Source organism: Peromyscus maniculatus, chromosome 20 (genome assembly GCF_049852395.1).
Source record: "Peromyscus maniculatus bairdii isolate BWxNUB_F1_BW_parent chromosome 20, HU_Pman_BW_mat_3.1, whole genome shotgun sequence".
Classification (NCBI taxonomy): Eukaryota; Metazoa; Chordata; class Mammalia; order Rodentia; family Cricetidae; genus Peromyscus; species Peromyscus maniculatus.
Window position 1 is genome coordinate 29,205,612 of NC_134871.1, and position 24,707 is coordinate 29,230,318.

Consider the following 24,707-nt stretch of genomic DNA (forward strand, 5'->3'; position numbering starts at 1 on the left):
ATAGCAGGGTGCTATTGTTTTCTACTCTTGTATAAACATTGCCATATGTTTCCTATAAAGAAACAAGAAAACAAGCAATCCACCATACGTGACACCACTTATCCAGTTATGGAGTCATTATCTAAGCTTTGGGACACCACTCTTTACAAAGGAACTGGAATGAACCACTCAGGATTGTGTGCTCACAAACATCCAGATTACTCAGCATGAGCAGCTCAGTGTAGGTAGGGAAAGCTGATCACTGTTAGTGACAGGAGGACAGCCATGCTCCATGTCACCCCTTCTCAGTGCACACAGCAAGATATCCCATTGCTTGTTTGCAGAGCATGGAGAAAAGCCTACTTCTTGAGACAAAATGCTTGGTTGCTAAGATGACCAACTCTGGAAAAAAAAAATAACAGCAACTGGGACGCACAGAGGAAGAGTCTAAACAGCTCAAGGATAAGTCAGGATGTAATCTGTAACCTCACTTCTCTCTTAGCAAAGCTGGTGGCTGTCCATTAGGAGCCATGGAAACAATCCCTCATTGCCACATAATGTACTTAACCCAAAGCAGAAGAATGCTCTCTGTGACCTCCTACTGCAATTCTCAGATCAGTTACCATCTGCTCAGGGTTGGGGGTTCACAGCTATCATATGCTGCAATCACATCCTGCCACACTTCTTTTCCCCCTTTATTCTTTTTCTTTTTCTTAAGGGTTAAGCAACTCAGCCAAAAGCAATTTGGTAACCATTAGCATTCTTTGGCTGCAATGCAAGATTTAAAAGAAGGACACTTCTGAAAATATGTATTGAATGTTTTAAATTGCTTGCTTTGTAATATAAACACAAGGATAATGTGTGTATTCTTTGCTTTTATAAAATTCCAGGTGATTATTTTTTTAAAAAATATGGACCCATGTTCCATAACTTCTCCTTTTCTCCCTAAAAGTAATTTCAGTTTTTTAAAACTTTTTAACTTTCTCTTAATATAGAGAAAATAATTCACCAGAAAATCATGAGAAAATATGCCCATTCCTCACATTTCTCAACATGTCTTTTTTTTTTTTAATTTAAAGTGACAGTGAAATACTCAAATCAAATGAAAGGAAAGGAACCTCACGATTGTTTGAATTAGTAGTGTAGTGTCCTCACTTTAATCTTCAAAGAAGAGAGAGTCTGTACCGACACGGGGCAGTTGGCCCCACACCACTTTCTGCCTGTTAATGGTTCACAGACGATGGTGGTGGCAGCACTGTTTGGTCAGGTGGTAAGCTCAAAGGAAATTCTGAAAGCAAACCATCTCATGTGTGCTGGGTGGCTGCAATCGTTCATCTTCTGCAGGGACCCTCACCCCAGGATGGCAGGCGTCGGCTCTTTATAGAGCTTCAGGCCAAACCCAGTCCTGACTGGAGGCTGAGCAGAGAAACATCTCTTACCATATGAAGTCAAAAACAGGATTTGCTTTCTGGTCAGGTCCATCCTGGAGTTCAAACTTTGTATTTCTGACAGTCTCCAGCATTTGATTCTGAACAGCCGTGGGTACCCAGGGGAGAGGTAGGAAAAGAATGATGACAAGGTCGAGTGCCATACATTATTTTCACTTGACAGCTAAACTAGCTGAAGCCTGGGGAAATGGGCAGCCTTGGGTAAGTTACATTAGTACTAAAATTGCAGGTACCTATTGCAGTTTAGCCTCCATTGTGCTGGAGACAGGAGCAGAGTGAACAGCTCCCTGAAGCCCATACCTATCACTCAGTGTGTGCACGCAGAGGTATTCTACTGTGGGACAATCCTTGTCCCATTTTTACAATGTCATTTGAAGCACTTTGGGTTTCAGTGAATTCTCTTCTTGTGCTAGTCAAAGTCCATTGATAGCCCTTAAATGTATTACAACATATTACTGCTCCATAAATGTCACTATGGCAACTATAATGAGTCAGCAGGCTAAAAATATTGAATGAACATCAGCTAAAAGATATATTTTAATTACATAAGAAATAGCACTATATTCATTCTGCTATTTGAAAAATAATGAAATATCTAGGGTATTTGATCAATTGGCTTAAAGGGGGCTATATGTCACATTAATGTCTTCCACTAAAGTCTATAGTTTTATTATTGATGTAACAACATAATTAATGAAAGTCATGGGACTCAAGATCTCACAGTAGTATTTTGATTTTCGCTGTGCCATACATTGGCCCAGTTCTTCATGTCACTGGCTTCATATTCATTTCCATATGGAGCTATAGAAATGTCCTATACAGCAGCTTTCTAAGACCAGCTTTCTCACCTTCCATTTCTTTCAATCTCCTCCTGCCCCATTACCCTGTCAGTCTCTACTTGTCCCTACAACTCTTCTCCTTCTGTAGGTTCAAAAGTCAGAACTGAATCCTCAATGAGAGAAGCACTTCCTTCCATTGACACCCTTCCTTGATACCAGGATCTTTAAGGGAAGAAACAGGCACAGCTCTGTGTTTGATGAGGCTCGTGTACCTAACAGCAAAGTGTTTTCTGGGCAACTTCTCTTGTCCTGCTGTTGGTTGGGAAGCCTACATCAGCCTCTTTAAATGTCTCTGAGATTATGGCTGATAGCTGGATTCATTATCTTATAGCCAGACACGTCATTTAAAAAAAAATACTATCATTGTATTAATAAAGGTTCTCTAGAGGAACAGAACTGATAGAATGAATCTCCCTATGTATGTGTGTATATGTGTGTATGAATATACATATATAAATATATATGTGTTATACACACACACACACACACACACACACATATATATATATATATATATATATATATATATATATATATATATATGTTATTTATTAGAATGGCTTACAGGCTGTGGTTCAGCTAACTCTTTAATGATTGCCTATGAATGGAAGGCCCAAGAATCCGGTTGTTTAGTCCATGAGGCTAGATGGTCTTCATTCTACACCAGAATGCTGAAGAAGTAGGCTCTAATGCCAGTGAAGGGACGGTCTTGCTAGGTGAGTTGAGAGCAAGCAGGCAAAGAGAGGGCTTCTTTCTCCCATGTCCTTACATAGGGTGCCAGCAGAAGGTGTGGTACAGGTTAAAGGTGGGTCTTACCACCTTGAAGGTCTGGATTAGAAGTGGGTCTTCACACTTCAAAGATACAGATTACAAGTGGGTCTTCCCATGTCAAATAATTTAAGAAAAAAAAAAACTCTCACAGGTGTTCTCAATCATTTGGATTTTAGTTAATTTCAAATGTAATCAAGTTAACAACCAAGAATAACCATGATAATAATCATATTTTTTGTCTTGAAAAAATAGACTGTTTTATACTCAAGAACTAGCACAGTCCAAAGCCATTGCAACCTAACTCATGAGATTTCCCTCTAGGAAAACAGACAGCACTTCAACACTTCTCGGTTATGACAATATTCCCATATGCTTTATTTGCTCAAATACTTTACTAATACTAGTGAGGATCTGAAACATAGCTTTAATAAGAATTATTTTTTTAAGCATGCTTTTCCTTTTCCACTTTTAAAAGCACGGTAGTGGGTCTGAAGCTTCTTGAAAAAAAGTGAAAGCCTAATAGAAGCTTCAGGAATCTTGGTTCACTCAGTGAGCTCATGACTCACTTCTTTCCAAGCCTTTCATGACAAGCACACCACAGCCCTGTCTAATATGCTGGCCTGTTGCACTTCATTCCATTTATGTTTTCTCCTTGTTTTGCTCCTATAAAAATTCAAGGCCTCCTATAAGTAAAATTCCCAAGGCCAGATTAAAAGAGTCAGGAAATGCTCAAGAGCCTAAAAGAGGCAAGGGACAAAGCTGTGCATATCTGTGCTGCATTTCCACTTTAATAACAGCATGTATGAGCAGCTCAATAAACACTGGTGGGGAGAGGTACAACTGGGGAATTGTAGACAGGACTCCACTGGCAAGCTGAGGACACTGTATAGCTCTAGCTGTGGCTGCTGATGTAAGAGGGAAGACAGTGATGCTCTACTGAGCTTCCATTATCTTGGAAAAGAAAGCAAACCTCTAGATCCTTGAAATAGCTGCTCTTGGGGCCTCTTATGCATGTTTGTAACCCCAGCTACTTAGGCTGAATGAGGAGCCTTGCAAGTTCGAGGCCAACTTGCCTCAGTAAAAATAGACATCAGGGAATGGAGAGATGGCTTAGAGGTTAAGAGCACTGGCTGCTCCTCAGAGGATCAATTTGGTTCCCAAAACTCAAAGGCAGCTCACAATACCTGTACCTAGCTCCAGGAATCCAAAACTCTCTTCAGGGCTCTGTGGTTACATATGAAATGTGTGTGCATATATGCATCAATAAAAATAAAAGTAGATTTTTTAAAAGTAGAAAGAGGCCTGAGTATATTGTTCAGTGATAGAACACTTGTCTCAGTGACCAACGGCCCAGGCTTAATCCTCAGAATTGGGAAAAGAAAAACTCAACAGTAATTTTTGAAGGATTCATGTCTGTGGGGAATTATTTTGAGTGTCTTTATAATGATGGATACTGAATAAAATAATGGAAGTCTCCAAGGACATTTTTAAAAGATGCAGAAACCTTTAATTTTTATAACATCTTTTCCTCTATATTGGTCATTAACTAAAGTAAAAGACAAAATATTAAGTCTTATTTTAATAAAGATGTTTATTCAGCGAGAAAAATGAGTTTATTCAATAGCGATTGGGAAGAAGCTGAGGTGTGGGTGGCCATGCATCCCTATTAGTCCTGGGCAGATTTAGTTTTCATGCCTACCTCAGTATGATTATTAGTGGGGCCCCATTTCTTTTACAGCAATGTCTTCGTTTTAACAGTAGATCATATGTAAAAATCATTTACAAAGACCTGGATAGCACTGCATGGGGCAGAGATTGCCAGCAGATACTAACTGGTTGCCATACTAAATGTGAGGCTTTTTATGAACATGTGTCAAAGCCAGAAAGAAACTACAGGAAAGCCTGGATAAAACTTCAGTAAAAGAGCTGATGTTAATCCTAAGAAAAAGTCACTATTCTGGAAGTTCTCATGCAATGAGAATCATGCTTGTTTACAGTATATCCCCAGGACCCAGCCAAGAGGAACCTTGAAGTATTTGACAAAGGAAGAAATGAATGAAGGGGCACTAAGCTTTGTATTCAAATATTGCCACTGAGATATGCCACTTTACCAGAGCAGGTATGGCAAAGTCTAAAAGCATAAGGCAAGTATGTTCTACAGAAAGTACGCCCTCAAATATCAAATATCTTTCCCAAAATTTTATAGGTGCTAGCATAACATTCCAGCGCTGAGATCACAAGTGACCATTAAATCACAGATACTGATTGAATGACACTTGGCTTCGCCTGGAAACACTGCCTTCCCTTGGCTTCTGGGATCTGAAACTGTCCACTCTTTTTATGTCTTACTGGTGCTCCTTCTCAGTTTTTAATTGCTTTTCTCAGCTCTTTAGCCTCTGGGTATTGAGTGGTCAGAAACAGTATTAAAACACCTTGTTTTCCCCCAGTTTACACCCTGCTGGAAATCACAACTGGGTTTAAATGATTTTATTTTGTGATGAAGTCCAAGTTCATATCCCTGTATCTTTCTCCTGAATTTCACATTCATATTAAACAGCTATTCATGTGTTAGTTTCCTATGCTAATGTAACAAATCACTACAGTCTAATAACATGAAACAAAGAAATATGTTCTCATTGTTACAAAGTGACTTTTGCAGGGCTAAAGGCAAGATGCTGGTAGGGCTTATGGGCTCCTTCTGGAGCCTCTGAGAATCCTTTTTCTTTATTTTCTAGACCCCAGAGTGTACTAGAATATTTTAAGGTGTGTTACTTTTGTTCACGTTGCATTTGTTTAACTCTGTGAAACTGTGTTACATTGTGCCAGTGTAAAACACCTAGTGGTCTAATAAAGAACTGAATGGCCAATAGCAAGGCAAGAGAAAGCCTAGGTGGGGCTGGCAGGAAGAAAGCATATATGGAAGGAGAAAACTGGGAGGGGAGAGCTAAAATCTTGGAGCCAGAGAAGGAGGACGACTCCAGGGGTCAGCCACTTAGCTACACAGTAAGTTATGGAGTACGAATAAGATTTATAGAAAGAAGTAAGAGAACTTGAAAAGCCCAGAAGCAAAAGGCAGACAGGATAATTTAAGATAAGGAAAGCTGGCTAGAAACTAAGCCAAGCGAAGGCTGGGCATTCATAAGTAACAATAAACCTCTGCATGTGATTTATTTGGGAGCAGGGTAGCAGGCCCCACACAAAAAAGCAAAAACCTCCAACAATACCAGAGGCTATCTACATTCTTTGTGTCATAGTCCAATCACATTGCCTTTTCTCTGCCTACCTCTGCCATTACATTGCTTCTTCCTTCTTTGGTCTTCTGACCTCTAAGGAGGAATGACTTACTAAACAGCAAAAGTACTGAGGTCATTGAGTCTTAAAATATTGATAGTCATTCTCGACACCATGTGGGTTTTACCTTCCAAATGCAACGAATCCACTAATCTGGTTGCTCCCACTTTCAACATCCATCTGGATGCCAGCAACTTGGACCTCACTCTCCAAAAGGAGTGCCGTGCTAGTGTCCAGATTGTCTTTCCATCTCTCCATTTGGCAGCCTGTTCTCTGCACAGTAATCATGTTCATGAATCTAGTCTCCTCAGACTCTCCATGCGGCTTTCATCTCAGCGTGAAAAGCATGTGTAAATTCCTGGTCAGAACTGACCTTCCATTGTTCTCATACCCACTTAGCCACCATCCCCACCAGCCCTTCTCCTGCCAGTCACCTCCAGTTCCTTACAACTTGCACTAGGGCACTCTCTGAGTTCTGACTCTCTCACGCTCCCTCCAGTTTCCTTTAAGGCTCTGCTAAAATGTAATCTTCTTAGACAGTTCCTTCCTGACTATCTCATGTGGAATAAGACTTCCTCCCTTGCTCCTGGTAGTTGTCTTTAGCTCTCTTATTCAGCCTTATTTTTGTCCTTTGTGTCTGCAGTAAGATCCCCTTTTTATTATGACCTACTTCCTCCCCTTGTATATATACCCTTTGTGATATTCTTGCCAGGTTTTTATCCAGGCAGGTCCTCTGATTTTTTCTAATAAGCAATGCTGGTGAAAGTGAGCACATATGGCAGCAGACAACCAGACTTGAACACTTTTTGTGTGATAATAGAAAGTTCACCACATGAAGGCTTCATCTTGTGCAGTCCTATGTCAGACACATACAAAAACTGCCTTAGGGTGAGAAACCACCAGGGAAGAACAGCCCAGTTGACAGCTGACTGCAGTTTCCATACACGTAAGTGAAGCTACCTCTGACTACCCAGCCTAGCCAAGTGGCCAGATGACGACAACCTACTGGCCACTGTTGCTGGATAAAATGCTGGACACTCAATTAAATAAGCAAGTTTTCAGTATTTAGACACACATAGGTTCTGTTATAATATTCCACTGAGTCTGTAACAGCACCAAGAACATGTGTGCTCAATAACAAGGTTTTGAATGAGTGGACATCTCACAGTACTACTCAGAGAAGATATGTGTGTTTGGATAGAAACTGGCAGGGTGGGTAAGGTAGAATTTTAACATTAAATAAATTAAGGAGTCAGTCTTATAATTCTGTTTAAGTGGGGTCACCCCTTTCTGTTGAACACATGTGTGGACTCTGAATGTGTTGAAATTCCTAAAATAGTTTTTGATTCTTGGGCTTCTTTGGCCAAAGAATGGAGGAATGTCATGATTAGGAAAAAATCTGAGGAAAGTGCTGCTAGTTACTTGGTTTATGATTCCAGAAGCCTCAGATTGTCTATAAAGTATTGAATGGACACTTCAAAAGAGAACAAGCAAGTTATCTACAAGATTATCCCTAACCAAGAGAACTGGTTGGCCTGTAAGATGGGACAAGCTGGTCCATCTGATAGTTTTTAGGGGTCAATTGTCTTGGGTGACAGTGCTTCAATCCTGGATCCCTGAACTCTGCTCTCAGCCCAGCAGCAAAGTCATCATCTGACCATTTGTTCGTGCAGATTATGAGTCTACTCTGCTCACGCATCTCCAACAGTTTGAATCTAACTCAGAGAAGTGGCCCAGGAGGCCTGACTAGACCCAGCTGCTCTTTATTAGTGACCTTCCTCCCTGCTTTTTCCTTTCCTCTGCTCCACTTTAAACACATTTCCACCCCCCTTGTTCATTGAGTGCCAAGCATGGTCCTCCACAGCACCCCTCTCACGGCCTCTCAGTATCTGCAAACTCTTCTTCACGCCTCTCTGTCAAAGGTTAAGCATTCTCTGATACTGCTCTCTCCGTTTTGTCTTACTCTTCTCTTCAGTACTCATCCTTGTCTGTGTGGTCTCTTAATTATCTAACCAATTTATTATCAGTCTTTACTTGACTGGAACCAAGAGGAGGATAAAGTTTAAAATAGTATGTGGCACTTAGGAAGCTTGAGAGAGCATGCACTGAGAGAAAGAATAGATACACTCATGCATGCATGTTTTGTGTGTATATGTGTATATATATATATATATATATATATATATATATATATATATATATATATATATATATATTTGTGTACATGTATGTGGATATAGTCACACAGATAAGCCTAGCTCTCATGAGCACAAAACCAAGACCTACATCGGGTCACTGTGGTGGTGACAATGACCACTCCTCAATCTTTCAGTCTGTCTTTTCCTCTGACGGTTCTCAAGATGTAGTATGCATTTTATAAAGATCTTAAAATATGTAAGGTTTGATAGAGTATAAATGCTAAAAACCAATCCTTCCACTCACAGAAGGTGAGAGTAAAAATGTGACTTCTGTAGGATGGGAGGGCCGAGGAGAGAGCATTGGGAAGGGTGACCAGTGGGTGCTCAGCTACAGTTAGCTAGAATAGGAAGATCTGGTGAGCTACTCTAGCAGGTGCTCTCAGGCAAGATTACAAGAAAGAACTTGGACGGTCCTCACACTAAAGGAATGATGTGTTTGATGAGACAGGACTTTACTACATCTAAACAGTGTGCTGCTCATATGTGTATCAAAGCATTCACCTTACCTCTTCATAAGTATAATTTTATGTTTCAGACAGAAATAAGTTCAAAAAATAAAATAAAAAGAATAGAAAGAGAGAGGGAGGGAAGTGGTGATGGCTACAAAAGGCCAACATGAGGGGCTATGTGGGTGATAAAAATGTCCTGTGTTCTGAGACACTGTCAACAGCCTTGTTAGAGTTTTAAAAGATGTCACTTTGTGTATAAAAAAAAAGTCAAAGGCACATGAGAACTCACTTGCTATTGTGTGGGAAGGAATTAATATTTTCTTAGAATAAAAATAATTTAAGAAATTATTACATAAAAGCACTTTCCAGTAGGCTGTCTAGCATGGGGTCAGTTTTACAAACAATGGCCATAAGTTAGGGGAGTACAGGTGAAATTTGTACTGTCCTTTTATAAGGGAAGGTAACTTCACTTGGAGGCTGAGCATGCTTACTGTCTCCTTTCAGGCAGAGCTGGGGTGAATGCATCCTCGGCAGAGCCTGTCTTCCCTTCACTGTCGGAGCTGGGAGTCTCCATATGTTTGTCTACTTGAAGGAAACGGCCAACCACAGGAGGGAGGGAGGTAAGCAACAGGAAACTAACTGCCAAGTGAAAATTTAAATGGAATTCAAAAATATTAAAAATACATTTTTAAAACCTTAAGGTTTGTTATGTTAAAGCTGGTAGAACATGAGGCTAATAACACTCAGCATAATCAGCAAGACTCAATCACAGGAACCAATAAATGCATCTTGGGGCCACCGAGAGCTTTACCAATCGCTTTTCATAGTCCCCGAGCTTTAAAGTAGTCAGGCAAAATGAAGGGAAATAATAAACAGATGAGGCAATTTGACTTTGAAAAGAGTTAAGATAACTTAATAGGTATATTTTAGATAAAAGGAGGCTAAGGAATTATAGTGATCACAGGGAGAGATCCAAATAGGCGCCTGCAATGAGCTAAGGGGGGTGAGGAGAGACAATTTCCGTCCTCTGAGAACAGTAATAAACAGAAACAGCAATCATCAGAGGGAGGAAGAGAAAGCAGCTAAGGAAGAAAATAGCTTCAAATGTGCTAGAAATAATGGCCACTCTGAGGAGCCACCTGAGGAGCACTTAGGAGTCTCGTCACAGAAAAGCCCAAGGTGAGGGGAACCACAGAGCCAGGCAGCCCACAGCCCTCTTTCCACCTCTGGTGTCCCTGGTGCTTGAAGGCGGCAGGTGACCAGGCTAGGTGTGCAGATGACCACCCTAAGAGGTGGCTGGCCCCAGGGCAGAGTGGAGACTGCACTCCTCACACCCCTAGTAACTGCAAGCGGAGACATGAAGAGATGAAGGCTCCACGACATTTGATGGACTTCCTGGCCAGTCACTGAACTATTCTGGCCTCTGTTTTCTTGTTTGTAAAATGGGGTATTCCTAGTTATTTTGCAGGTTTATTAAGGCAGGAGTTCTTAAACTGGGGTGTGCTTGGGAATCCGTTGACTGGAGCAGGTCTGGGAACTTAAAAAGGAAACAATTACTTATTTATTTTTCCAAGCCTGCAACAGAAATTTAGACTCTTTAATGTAATTTGTCGAGATTATAATACAATTACACCATTTTCCCCTTTCCATTCCTCCCCACAAACCCTCCCACACACAAACCCCAACTCTCCCAAAATAATGGCCTCTCGAATTTCTTTAGATTATGGAGATTAGCAGCAAACCACAACAGAAACCTGTCACTTTGTCAGCAAAGGATACCAGATATGTTCATGTCATGTCAGATATCCTGCACAAAATAATCCCAAAATAACCTATGTTCATCACATTGAAATGATGGCAACAATGGAATCATAGTTAAAAGTTATTACTTAATAAATTGTAAATATCATACATAAAATGATTGAAAATCAGTTTAAAAACATAGATAACTGATTTTTAATAATGATCGTGTCCTTACAGCACCATGCTTTTTACTTAATATATTTACTTTTAAAGTTGTTCAGGGCACATGCAGCAGCCACAGTTCTCTAGAGGCTGAATGGCAGTTTTATTAATGATAAAGATAACTGTCCCCATTTTAAATCTTGTTACCCTCACTTGTTACTCTGCCCTGGACACTGTGAGTATGGGTCCTGTTTCTGTTCTATAATTAATGAATGACTTTGTCAGCTACCTGATCCCTCTTAGGCTCATGCCAACATCAGCAAAGGGCGACTCTTTAAGAAGGCTCTGAAGACTATAGATGTATTGCATGTATTCAAAAGTATATCAGATGATTACTTTGTTCTATTGAGACTTGTGATTGCTATCAACAGGAGTGACTCATAAGTAGAATATTAAATCATATCCCAGGCAGGATGCCTTTGAGAGGAAAAGGAAACAATTATGACAGGATAATGGTTAGAGACTAGACTATCCAGGAAATTGGGGAGGAAAAGGCGATTTAAATGATTTTCTTAAAAGAGAAAAAGGAAAGAAAATATTATTTTTCTGATAGTTTGCATCTTTCATTCTTTCTACTACAAAACCCAACAAGCATGCCCTGGACTGCTTTGATTATAAGATAAACATTTCCCACCAGTTTTAACATTTTGGGATCTGGAATGTGTCTTGCATTCCACAGGAAGCCAGCCAAACTCAAGGCAAGAAAACAAACTGTGCCATGAGTGGTCCTTATACTGTCTATTCACATACAGACTTCCTCACTGGGGGATTCATTCACCCTTCATTTTAGTTATTTGTTCTTCTGTCAACATAGACCATTGAACTTTAAGCCTGAGTGCCTAATCATTCATTACATTTTTGATAAAGTCTTGATGCATACAGAAGATTGATCTTCCTATGTGAGTGAGAATAATTGGAAGCAACAGCTCTTTAGGATGGATCCCTGATTGCTGCAGGGGAGTAAAGACTAGTGTCCTCAAGCATGCTTCATCGGGATCTCCACCCAGGTGTAGAACAATCTGTCCAAATTTCCCTCACTCTTTCAGAAGAAGTATAGCTTTTGGAGGTTTGCGTTTTTTAAAATTTATGCTCATGTATGTATGCCTGTGTGTATATATCACATGTGTATGAGTGCCTGTAGAAGTCAGAAGAGGGTGTTCTTGGAGCTAGAGTTATGGGCAACTGTCATCCAGTGGGTAGGAGGCTGGGAACCACACTCTGGTCCTTTGGGAGAGTAGCAAGTACTCTTAATTGTTGAGCCATCTTCAGCCTCAATGTGCCTTCTAGAAGTTTTTTAAAATCTTAGACAAAATAAAGAAGCAGGGAAGTGTTATTCAGTGTGCCGTGTGACCAGACTTTCAACTCCAAAGGAACATTCTCATTACTTTGTCAAAACAAATCCTTATTGCTGAGCTGTCCATGCTTATGACTAATGGGATTCATAATGATCTTCAGACTCCACATTCAAAGTATTTAAACATGGGTTGATTCTAATGGCAGAATTGTTAGGGATTGTTGGTTAAATAATGATGATGATGATGATGATGATACCCTGTTATTTTATGGTTTCTGAGAAGTCTGTGTTCAGACTAACTGCATACCTCACAATGGATACAGATACAGAGCTGGAGAACCAGGTGCCTCTGCCCAGCCTCCTGTGTTCCTGTATCCTCTCTCTTGCCTGCTATCTTAAATTTTAAGTTTGAGAATAATGTCTAACATCCTACAATTCTTTTTCTTTGAATATATAACTGGAATATAGAAAATAAAATTCATTTAAATAGAAGTAAAAGGAGATTCTTTTATGGGCATTTAAAAGCAACTGTGAGACCCATGTGTAGAAGAGAGGTATAGACCGGCTTATCAGAGATGCTGGTGGATTATTCTTGGGTCCCCTGTCAGTAATAAGTTATCTTATCTGAATGGTAAAATATCTGCTGGAAAGATATGGTTTTTTATATAACTATAAAGAATACTTTTTACCAAATCAGAAAAGTCATGAGAAAAATGTACTTTATTTTATTTGAAAATTTCAACATTAAGACTAGAATATCTGGCTCTCACAAAGACACTGTGAATTTATTACTTCACAAGTGCCACTTCCATATAATCAAATAATTAGCTAAGAAATTATATTTGCATTTTCAACATTTTTGTTCAATAGGAATGTCAGGATAATTAGGCATTAAGTATATTATCAAGACTTGAAGGTAACAGCTTTGTGTATAAGTGAATATTCTTTCTTCCTCTTCATTTGCTCCATTCTTTGTTGGTGATTCAGAAAAGCATGTTTAAATAGAGGCCCACACTGTTCTACTTTACCATAATTACTCCAAAGATGAGAAGATTAAAAATCACATGGGTGGCCAAAGCCTTCCTGCCAAATTCTTGGGAAGCCAATCAGCTTAGTGTTTCCGGTGCCAGAGCATTGTTCTGCTCGTGATCATGCGTCTCATTCTCATTGCCTTCCCTTCAGTGGTATTAGACCTTGGCAGGCTGAACTAGCCATGAGGGACATCTCTTCATCACAACCACCTTTTACAGAAGTGTGAGCACCGGTGCATTTTTGGCAAGTGCAGATTCTTTTCTCCTTTGTAATTCTGAACTCACTCCCAGTCTCCAGTGGACCTGTCCCTCACTGCTGTTTTGACACTGGAACTACTAAGGCAGTAACATGGGAGACAATAACTTTAGGAGACATACAGCTCCCTTCATTTGTTATTGTTCCTCTGATTTTCTAAGCTGCATGAATAGATGAAGTGGGCCTGGCCAGAGGTGTCCTCTATATCTGATGTTAGAAAGTACTGATGCAATGAAATGTCTTCTGGAATTTTACAAAACAGCTCAGACCTGAGCCCTTCTTACTATAGTCCTACACTGGGCATTCCACATAAATTACAGTAAGAGAAGGAAATGGACCCAAATTGAGGAGAGGCTGATATGTTGATTACCTAAGCTCTACATACACACAAGCTCTAAACAGACATCCACACACGACTGGCATCTTCTCCTGTGTAACTTTTCTTATAGGGCTACACATTGGGAAATGTCCTAGGGTGGTATCCTGAGGTATTTCTGATCTGAAGACAGATTTTTAAATAGTGCAAGGATTTTGACATTTATTATGGCAAAAAAGAAGAGTTTGGGATGTTTTCACTTTGTATTTTTTGCTTAGCTATATTTACTTGTAGAATACACCAAACTAAGAAGAAATTATACAGAAAGTCCAAGTGTTGCTGTTTTTTTTTTTTTTAAAGTTATTGTAGTCAGATTTGGAGAGAATGTCATGAGTAAATGCACACATTTGTTTTTAAACTACCTAGAAACCACACCAGAACAATATGTCAGGAATTAACAGGACATCCATGACCAGTGTTCCTGGATCTTTTACTCTCCAGTTGTGCAGAACAGAGTCTATGCTACATGTGTTTTAAACTACATACCTTGAAGCTTCTTGACTAGTACATTTGTGTCCTGATTATCTGGTATCACTGACTCCATCAAGGCAACCCTCCATGACAAGCTGATAGATACTGTATTTAGGATGACTGGTAATCAAGTAAATAGTCAGATAAGTCATTGTGGCTAAGGCCTGGAGACAGGAGAGCTGGGTTCTCAGCCTTGGGTACATTTCTTACCTCACTGAACCTCTGTTTCTTTAGGTGTGGAATCAGGACTATATCACACAGTCTGGCAGTACTCAAGTCACTAATACTGTCAGTGAGAAAAAGTTTATGAGGAGAATTCAAAAGTGTTGGCACAGATGACATTCTGTGAGAGCTGTGAACTTGATTCACAGGTTTGGGAAACAAAATCTTTCAGAATTTTGGATGGCTTCTTTTCATTTCTAAGCCTACCCACTGAACATAATCTATACTACTGGGTTTTTGATTGAATGAATGGAGCACATTATGTCCCCTTACATGGAAAAATGGGCAATTTTCACAAAGCACTTTCCCTCTGTCTACTATTAAGTTCTTATCCCTTGACCTTTCCTAATTCAAAAGACAAAACAGCTTGATTGCTTCCCGTTCGGCTCTGCAGGATATAATGAAGTATTTTCTAGAGCATTGGAGGAGAAATAAATAATCCAACTATATAGAGTGTGGGGGGTATACCACACACTCTGTCAGCCCACAGTTAATACCTGGAGAGTGGCCTGACCTTTGTCATTGAGACACTGTCCTAAGTCGGTGGATGAGTTTTATTAAATGAACTACAGGGATCCATTAGAGCAAATGAAACCTCTGTCCTTAACTAGTAACAGAAATGCTGTTTAATTTGAAAATCACTCTGATTGTGAAACCACTCTCTGCCTTTGTAGAAAGGCCTCGTTAAGCTCTGTGAATTTGAATTGCTGTTTATGTATGTTCGGCTGTGATGGATACAAAAGCTCTTTAGAAATTGGTTTTGAGAAATTTTCCTTTAAAAGAACCCAGAACCAATGTCCGCAAACTGCTGGTCGCTGTGGGCAACACCAGCTTCTAGAATGAGGAGGTGCTAACAGCAGGCCAGCATCTCATAACAGACTGTGGAAGGAAGGGCCTCTGACAGAAAACGGGGAATAAAGTTCTAATTTTGCAGCTGTGTGTGTGTGTGTGTGTGTGTGTGTGTGTGTGTGTGTGTGTGTGTGTGTGTTACAAATCCTAAGTGAGGCAGCAGGAATTACAGATGGGGCCGTGTTGCTAAGGAGGTTAGAAAGCTGGGCTCCAGTCAACATTATCAAGAGACAATGAAGAGTTGGTCAGATGCACCACAGGTATCACAGGACTTGGGAGATGACCTTTGGAAAGGTCATTAGGAGAGTTCCAGAGAGAAGGACAAAGGTCACAATGAGCCCCGTTATTCCTCTGCTGTTTCCCTGGCTGAGCTTCCCCCACCACAGCCCACCACAGTCACCCTCTTTTAGTAATGCTTGTGGCTCTGGATGCTGCTCCTCGGGTAGCACCCTCCCCCCCCCCCTCCCCCCCCGGAAGCTCTCCAGCATTGACTTCCAGGCTGCCCTGCCAGTTTCTATTCTTTCCACTCACTCATGCCATTTTGGACAGACCACTCTCTGAAGTAAAACCACCACGGTCAGAAGTGGACAGTCAACTTCCAGGAGGGCATGGGAGACTGATGGGAGGCCTAGTTCTGACCTCTTGGGAAGAACATTTACCCCCTCTTCCAATGATAATAATTTGGGTTCAAAACCAAAATAATATATAGACAAAAACAAAACAAAACAAAACAAAAACTGAATCTGGAATATGGTTACAAATTAAGGGCCAAGATACACTGCAGTGTTCATCTCTCTAAAGGCCCCTTCTCTGTGTGTAAACTTTTGAAAAAGATACTTTTCAATTATATCTTACAATATTGCAACTAAATTTACTCTCTGAATAAAGCATCCTGTTCCTGCTTTAGAAAATATTGGGTGCTTGCGAAAGGGCCAAGGAAAAACACCCTGCCCCTGACTTGAAACCATGACAAGGGCTTGAAATCCCACCAATCCCTGAGCTTGCCCCAGAATCAGATCACAAAACCCCACCAATTCCAAGCCACCCTGGAAAGCTCCACCACGATCCCCAAGAAACCCTACACTAGCTCTGTACCCTGTTCAGTTCTCTGCTGCTTCTCACCCTAGAGGCACCCACCCTCCTGGATTTTTCCTTCCCAATAAATCTCTTGAGTGACAACTTTCCCCTGAGCCCAAGGGAGCAGAGCAGAATTGTAACACTTGATCTGGGGAATCTTTTCCCTAACTGAGAAGAGTTGTTACACTCCGGGGGTCTGAGAGCAGAGCTGTAAGGACCTTATTGGAGGACCCCTCCCCTGCCAGAGCAGAGTTGTTACACTTGCACTGGGGAAACCTTGCCCTGGAACAGAGCTGTAAGCTGCTCTCCTTACAGTGGCTGTTGTATTCCTTGGCTCCCAGGATCCTTTTCCATCGGATCCTCAATGCTTATAGGCACAGACCCAGAGACTCAGACAGGAGCATCACAAGTTCTACACTAGGCCCCATAGGAAAACCTGTTTAAAAAACAAAGACAAAACAAACAGCAAAAATAAAGATGGAGGAGGAAAAAGGGGAGGAAAAGAAACAGGAGGAGGCGAAACTTTGTTGTTGCTGTTTTGGGTAGGAGGGAAGGGAGATACATGTAAGTAGAGTTGATGAGGACCTGAGCTGGATCCCCAGTACTCATGTAGAAGCCGACACCTGCAGAGCACACATGTAACCCCAGAGGTGTTACATGTGTTGTCACAGAGAACAGGGGAACCAGTGCAACCAAAACAGTGAGGTCACTGAGTGAGACCCTGTTTCAAAAATTTAAGGAGGATATTTAATGTCAGTTTGGTCTCCACAGGAATGTGAGTAGCTGAGAAAATCTCATTTAATGAGGATTTTTGGAACTCAAATAGCAAAATTTAAAAATCAAACATTCTAACACAATATAATCCAAAGATTAACTAATTTGATACTTACATGTTGAGGAATAATGTAGCAAAATGTTAAGTCTTTGTTTTTCACATCATGTTCCTATGGGAGCAGAACCTTGTACAGTGTGAAACACTGCTATTCCTAACATGTAACAGTCTCCAGTGTGAGCTGGGGTATTTCTGGCTGCCTCTGTGATGGCCTTTGGCGTACAGTGTACATGTTCCACATTCAGAACCAAAGAGAAAGTCTTGGCATTTCTGAGTGCTCCAGAAACTATGGACTCATAACCTGCTTGATTTTGTTTAATCTTTAGCCATTCCACATTCAGAAACCTTTCCTTGCTGGACTCTCACTTTTGCTCCACATGGGGTAGTGACCTACAGTTTCAGAGGCTGTGGTGTAGATGATAAAGTGTAAAAGACAACTCCAGTCAAATAAAAATAGCACTGGTGATTCCAAAGCAGAGTGCTGACACTGTAACTTGGTGAGGCCCAAGTACATGCAGTGGGTAATTTAGTCCCAAATGCACTGACCCATATGGGTCACTTTTGAGTTCAAGGCATGACACCCTGGTTCAGATTTGTGCTTCCTAGAATGTCAACCCGATTTCCTTAGGAAATTCATGCACTGGATATGCTGCAGTTCTTTCTAGATCAGATCATGACCTGGTTAAGCATAAGGAGGCACTGAGGCAGAAAGTATTTGTGTCTTATAGTCAACCTCGAGGCAGCCAGCTAAGCAGAGTGGATACAACAAATGCCCTTCATTGTGGCTTTAAAGCTGGAGAAAAAGAAGATGCTATGCCAATCACAATGACGTACAACAAACTCCAGGGTTGGGCTCAGTGTTCAGAACCAGGTGATTGCATTATTTGGTTTAGTAATGGAGCAGAGAAATCAGGATTTTTTTTTACATGTAGTAAGTTTGAACCAACAATTAAGTCGAACTCCACTTGCTCTGAAACCATAACAGGTAATATAAATATTACCCCAAATAGTAGGTAAATCTTACAATCCAAGAATGGGGTCCAAGTTCATTCCAGCTATCACAGCCTGTGTTGCTGCACTTAAAACTATTCTTTTATTTTTTAGAAAACACAATAAAAACCAGTATAAAGGTATTCTTCCCAAAGAGATATGAAGAACAGAGGTATATTACACCCACTCCTGCTCATTTGCAAAGTGGTATGTGATTCTTCTACCAGCAAAGGGATTTTTTTTCATTTTTCTTTATTAAGAAATTTTCTACTCATTCCACAGTGAGTAGTGGTAACCCACAGATTCCACCTCCTCCCTCCTCCCTCCTCCCTCCCCCAGCCCTCTCTCCCAAGCCACCCCACATCCCCACATCCCCCATATTGAGGTCTTGCAAAAGGAATATTTTAATAGTTCTTCCCAGATTGACACATATTTATACACAATTACCATATATGTATATGAGAGTTAAAAGCCAAAATTCTACACAAAAGAGAGAGAAAAAATTCAGAAAACAGTCTTACTTTGTAAAAAATAAAATTGAGAACCCAAATTCTTATAAGATCCCTATAGTCTCCCAAGTATGCTTTACCAATTGTATGCAAGTGAAAACTATGAGTCCAAACCAAGAACACACTGAGATTAATGAAATTTAAACTAATTTTATAATTGCTTGGTTGATTTATGCAAATATCTAGACACTGATGGAAAAACACAAGATGCTTCAAAGCCAAGAAGCAATGATTGGGACCACAGCTTCTGATGAGCAAGGTTATGCAGTGTGGGACATTAGTGATGCTGGGGAAGCTGTGTGGTGACATGGTCCATTACACTGGACATGTATGTCAGCTTTGTTATTCTTGTACCCAGAACTGAACAGGAACACCATGCTGTCACACTCTAGCAGTGTTACCTGGACTACATTAACAATATGGGGGCAATGGGGTCGCATAGTGAAAATGCCTAAGAGACACATTTGCCAGGATAATGTCGGAGGTCTCCTTGGAATTTGTAACATACCCCTTTAATTTAGAGTGAATTGTGAAACTTAATGTGGGTTAGAAAGTTGGCAAAACGTTACTACTCAAAGTAGCTAATATTTTTGGATAAGTAAGGAGGAAATCTTGTCTCTCAGCACTGGCAACACAGGAAATGCTAAATATGATCACATACATTCCTCTTAGCCTTTTCTGTTCTTAAGGTGGCCAGAGTTCAAACAAGCTGATATGTTTAGAATGATCATCAATCCTATCCCTCATTTGATAAAACCTATTTAAATATTGCCCTTGTTAATGACTACCAGAACACAGCAGTGTTCATTACCCCTGTGATTCAATCAGGATAAGGTTAAATATTTTTCATGCAAAACTAGAACATATCAATCTACTTTATTGGACTACTTCATGTAATGAAACTTTCTTGAGGCCAGATCATCTTGCTAATTATAATTATACCAAATCATTTTGCTTAAACTTGGAAAGATTTTGAAAGGTCAGAACTAATTTGTTCCCCTCATCCTTTGTACGTTTTAGGATGTGAGAAGTAACATCCTGGCTTCTTAAGAGAAGGGAACAAAGTATCATTGTTCCCATGAAAAGCTGATTAGGCCAATGGCATCCACACAAATGCCATTTGATAAATTTATTTGAAAATTTTAGAAAAATCATATTTTTAAATTTACAAGTCAACTTTTACTCATGATAATGTACTCTTTGTGTAGTGACATTTCTTTCTAGTAAACATGAGCTGAATTGAACCTGAAGAGCAGTTCATGTTTTAAATAATCACTTTATCAATAAGCAATAATGCAAAAGCATTTAGCAGGCTTTCATATCCTTTCTAGAACCAACTTTCCTTCTGGCATAAAAGAAGTCACCCTGTGCTGAGCACTGAGGTGGTCTCTCCCCTCACTGTGTCCCATTGGCTCCCAGCAAACCTTAATGCCCTAAGGAGTCTAGTTCTTCAGAATTACACCTTTAAATATATGTAAAATATGATGCCTACAGGAATCACCGGGCATGAAAAGGGCACTGGAGTACAAGCTGGAAGGATAGGGGCAGCTAGGATACTTACGCATTGCTGGTGAGGATGTGAAATGAGAAGCTCCTATCTTTTATTAGTTTCTAATGAAATTGAACATAGTTCAATTGTATGATCTAGCTACTCCTAGAATGTAAAGTAAATACATATGGCCATCCAAATATCTGTACAGAAATGTTCATAGCACCTTTATAGTAGCTAACACTGGAAAGAACAGAAATGTCCATCAACAGAATATCCATGTTCTTTTTCTTCTGGAGAAAAGAAATTGGGGTCTATTCAGACAACAAAGAACAACTCAGAAAGGGACTATCTCCTATTAATGCACCATGACTGATGGATCCCCAAATCATACTGTTTCATGAAAGAATCCAGATTCAAGATTACATACTACATGCTTATGTTTATATGAAGATCAAGGCCAGGCATAACCAATCTGTGGTAATGAAAAAAATCAACACAGTATTTGCCTTTGGTGGAGTTGGAGGTCAATTTGAAGAAGTGCAAAGGAAGTTTCTCACATAATAGACACACTCTCATGTTTATCCATGTGATGATTACCAGATGTGATGGCTAGTTTTATGTCAACTTGACACAAACTACAGTCATCTGAGAGAAGGGAACCTCGATTGAGAAAATGCCTCCATAAAATCAGACTGTAGGCAAGCCTTTGGAGCATTTTCTTAATTAATGATCAATGGGAGAGGGCACAGCCCATTCTGGGTGGTGCCAGCCCTGGGCTGGTGGTCCTTAGTTCTATAAGAAAATAGGTGGAGCAAGCCCATTAGCAGCACCTCTTCCATGGTTTCTGCATCAGCTCCTACCTCCAGGTTCCTGCTCTGGTTGAGTTCCTGTCCTGACTTCTTTTGATGATGAACTGTGATGTGAAAGCATAAGCCAAATGAAATCATTCCTCCCCAACTTGTTTTTGATCATGGTATTTTATCAGGTTAGCAATAGTAACCCAACCAAGACACCAAGAGTTTACATTTTCCAAATATATTGATTCCAAATATTTAAGATCTGTGTATTAACCAAGTGCTGCTAATTAAGCCTCAATAAAATGTTACTTCTAAAAGAATCAGTAATTTAGACCACAAACAATCTACCTCTAAACAATTCTCACATTTATGTGCTAATGTGATGAGAGAGACATCAGAGAGAACTTTGAAATTAGAAAAGAATATTGTATAACCTATCAAATATAAGAAAACACACACGCATAACTCCTTTATGAAACTTTGTGCTATGAATTGTTAGGATGGTGCTACACTGGTCATAAGAATGATTTCTGTTATGTCTTGAATTTTAAATGTCTCCCTAGAGACTATATATATAAGAGTTGATCCTCAGTTCAGTAGTACTCAGTGGTGGGGTGTTTGTTTGGAAAGTGACTGGATCATAAGGACATTATGAATTGATTGACACATTTATGGATTCATACCTTAGAGGGTTTGGGGAGGAGAAGAGCCTTGTCATAAAGGGAGCTCCCTGTCCTTGAAAACCATAAGGTATAAGCAGCTTGATCTGAATGATGTGCTTCTGGCTACCTTGTCGTGGAATCAGAAATAACAGAGTCAAGTGATCATGGACCAAAATCTCTGAAACTGTGAACCAGAATAAACCATTCTTTTTTATAGGCCAATTATTACTGATATTTTGTTACAGTGAGGGACAGATGGATGATTCTGATTGACTAATTTAATCAAGTCATAGCAAAACCTCAGTAGTGTCTGTTTTCTATTATTTTACCTAGAAACTGTTGCCAAAAATCCATGTATATACTTTTTTGATGGAAAGTTTATTTCCTTGGAAAGAATACTTTAGATATTGCAATAAAATCTCATGTGAATTAAAAAATTCATATACTAAGCACAAATAACCTTACATATTCCACAATAAGTTAATGAATTTTCAGTAGTTTAATAAATTTCAACAGGTATTACAACAATTAGGCTAATATATTTGACAAAAAAAGCATAATTATAAAGTGAAGGTGGCTATTAGTTGGAATCTAATTTTGAAAATCAGTCTGGGGCCTGGAGAGTTGGCTCGGTGGTTAAGAGCACTAACTGCTCTTCCAGAGGACCAAGGTTCAATTCTCAGCACCCACATGGCAGCTTACAACTGTCTGTAACTCCAGCTCCAGGGGGGCCAACACCCCCTCACAGACATACATGTAGGTAAACACCAATGGATATTAAACAAAAGTAAATAAAATATTTAAAAAAAAGAAAAGAAAATCAGTCCGACAATAAATGTTGCTGTATAATTTAATTTTTCTGTATACAATTAATACAAACACATTATAAATAAAGACATATTTACTAAGAAAATGATAATGAACATAAATGTTATTTTAATTCCCATAAAGACCAAGGGAACATGTTCATTACCATAGCTCTTTAGAATTTCATTGCTGAACAGGTTCTGTGAGTGGGAAACAAAGACACATTCTGAGTAGAAAAAAAAACCCACAATATTTTCTACATACTTTTTTCATCCATAGCTGATCCCATGTAGGCTTAGCCAGCTGTGGTGTTGAACTCTACCCAACAAGAATGAGAAGAAGCCTGTGGACTCCACTTTATAATAATACACTATCTCCCTACAAAATACTTGCTCTTAAATATAATCTGGCTGCAAAGAAAATATACAAATTTTTTTTCATATAAAACAATACAGAGATTATTATATGGAAAGAATGTGAAACTGTAATTTTATCATAAGACTATAGATTAGAAAATATTTTCTGCTAAGAGTCCAATAGTTAATATCTTAAATTTTGTGGACCACATTCAGGGCCCTGCATTACCAGCTGAAGACATAAACAACTGGTAGCTTGAGATCACATAATCAAGTAGCAAAGTAGATTTTGCCTGTAGTTCATGACTCACTGTTCTCAGTCTATATCACTAATAACCATAACTGTGATGAGAAACTCTAACATAATTACTTAAGAAGTTCAAACACTGTTTTTATGATCAACATCACAGCATAAGAGTGGATGACTATCCCTTCTCTCTTTTTCTGCTCCCTCATCCAAACCCCTTGAACTGTTCCCAGTGACAATACACCATAGCCCTTCTTCCCATTTCTAGCTCCTTTATATTTACCGTGTTAACATAATGGAACTTCTGCTTCATATCGCTCAGTGGTCTATTTACAACTGAGACTTTTTCAGAAAGTAAAATACATTTAGTAAGTAATTCAGAAACCCTATTTACATCATTTGTAATGCTAAATTTCTCTGTGAAAGAAAAAGGTAGAGTAGAACATGAAGTCTATATGGCTAAATACTTCTCTCCGTGTGTATGTGTGAACTAGCCTCCACATAATGATATTTTTACTTAAAACATAGCTCACAGAGCTGACTGTGAGCACCATGGAGGAGAAAATCAGGGTGTCTTGTTTTTGGGCAAATGGGAGTATTCAGAACAAAGTAAGAAAACTCAGCAGGGCCAGCTTTGCACTGTGGCTGTGCACTCCCATCTGAGTGGAGAGGTGTAGCTAAGAAGTGGCTGCCCATCAGGGACACTGCCTCTGAAGCAGCTGGAGTATATGGTGAGTTTCTGTCAATGTGATGTGAGTGGAAATACTTTGAGCCATCTCCACCACTTTTGGATAAAAACATCCACTAACCCCTGCTTGCCAGCTGGATGCCAATATTAAATGTCACCTTACCAAAGAGTCTGTCAGCCTGAGTCACCAAAAATCTCTGTGGATCTTGCTGTTATAAGGTAAAGGAGCAAATGAATAAACTTTTAATATATTAGAGCAGTGATATGGAGGGTTTGTGTAGTTGTTTTTTTTTTTTTAATCTTTACTCTTTTGGAGACCTGCCATCCAGCTCTCAAATAAATCACACACAAAGATTTAGTCTTAATTATAAATGTCCAGCCTTAGCTTGACTTGTTTCTAGCCAGCTTTTCTAACTTAAATTATCCTGTTTCTTTTTAATTAAGTTTTGCCTCTGGGATTTTTACCTTTCTTTATTCTATATATCTTCCTAACTCAACCTCTTGAGTGCTATTTTATAAACATAGACTACCATGCCCAGCCTTTGAGTGAATCTGTTATGGCATTAAACTTGAAACTTAACATACCACATAGAACATACTATATGCTCCAAAAATACTAATGATACTTAATCCAGAATAAACTTTTGTGATAATGAAGTCCACCACAAGATGTAAAGGTTAATGTAGTTTCCCCACCAACCATAGGGTAGTTGTCTGGAATTTTCTTATCCCAAGAAATGCTGGAGGCCAAAGAATTGTAGTGTAAAGGCTAGGTATAAGTCATTAGTCCTTTGCATAATAAATGACTATA

General features: G+C 39.5%; 1 protein-coding gene and 1 long non-coding RNA gene across 6 annotated transcripts in view; one reads left to right on the top strand and one right to left on the bottom strand.

Moving 5' to 3' along the window:
• The window catches only part of Cpq (carboxypeptidase Q), a 429,601-nt gene that overhangs the window by 74,610 nt on the left and 330,284 nt on the right, over positions 1-24,707 (bottom strand). The gene's annotated exons all lie outside the window — the stretch shown is intronic.
• LOC121824268 (uncharacterized) overlaps positions 8,637-24,707 on the top strand; it is a 56,348-nt gene continuing 40,277 nt past the window's right edge. Inside the window, exon 1 of the long non-coding RNA XR_013046396.1 lies at positions 8,637-9,595. This is a non-coding gene — a long non-coding RNA (uncharacterized LOC121824268). The remainder of the gene's footprint in view (positions 9,596-24,707) is intronic.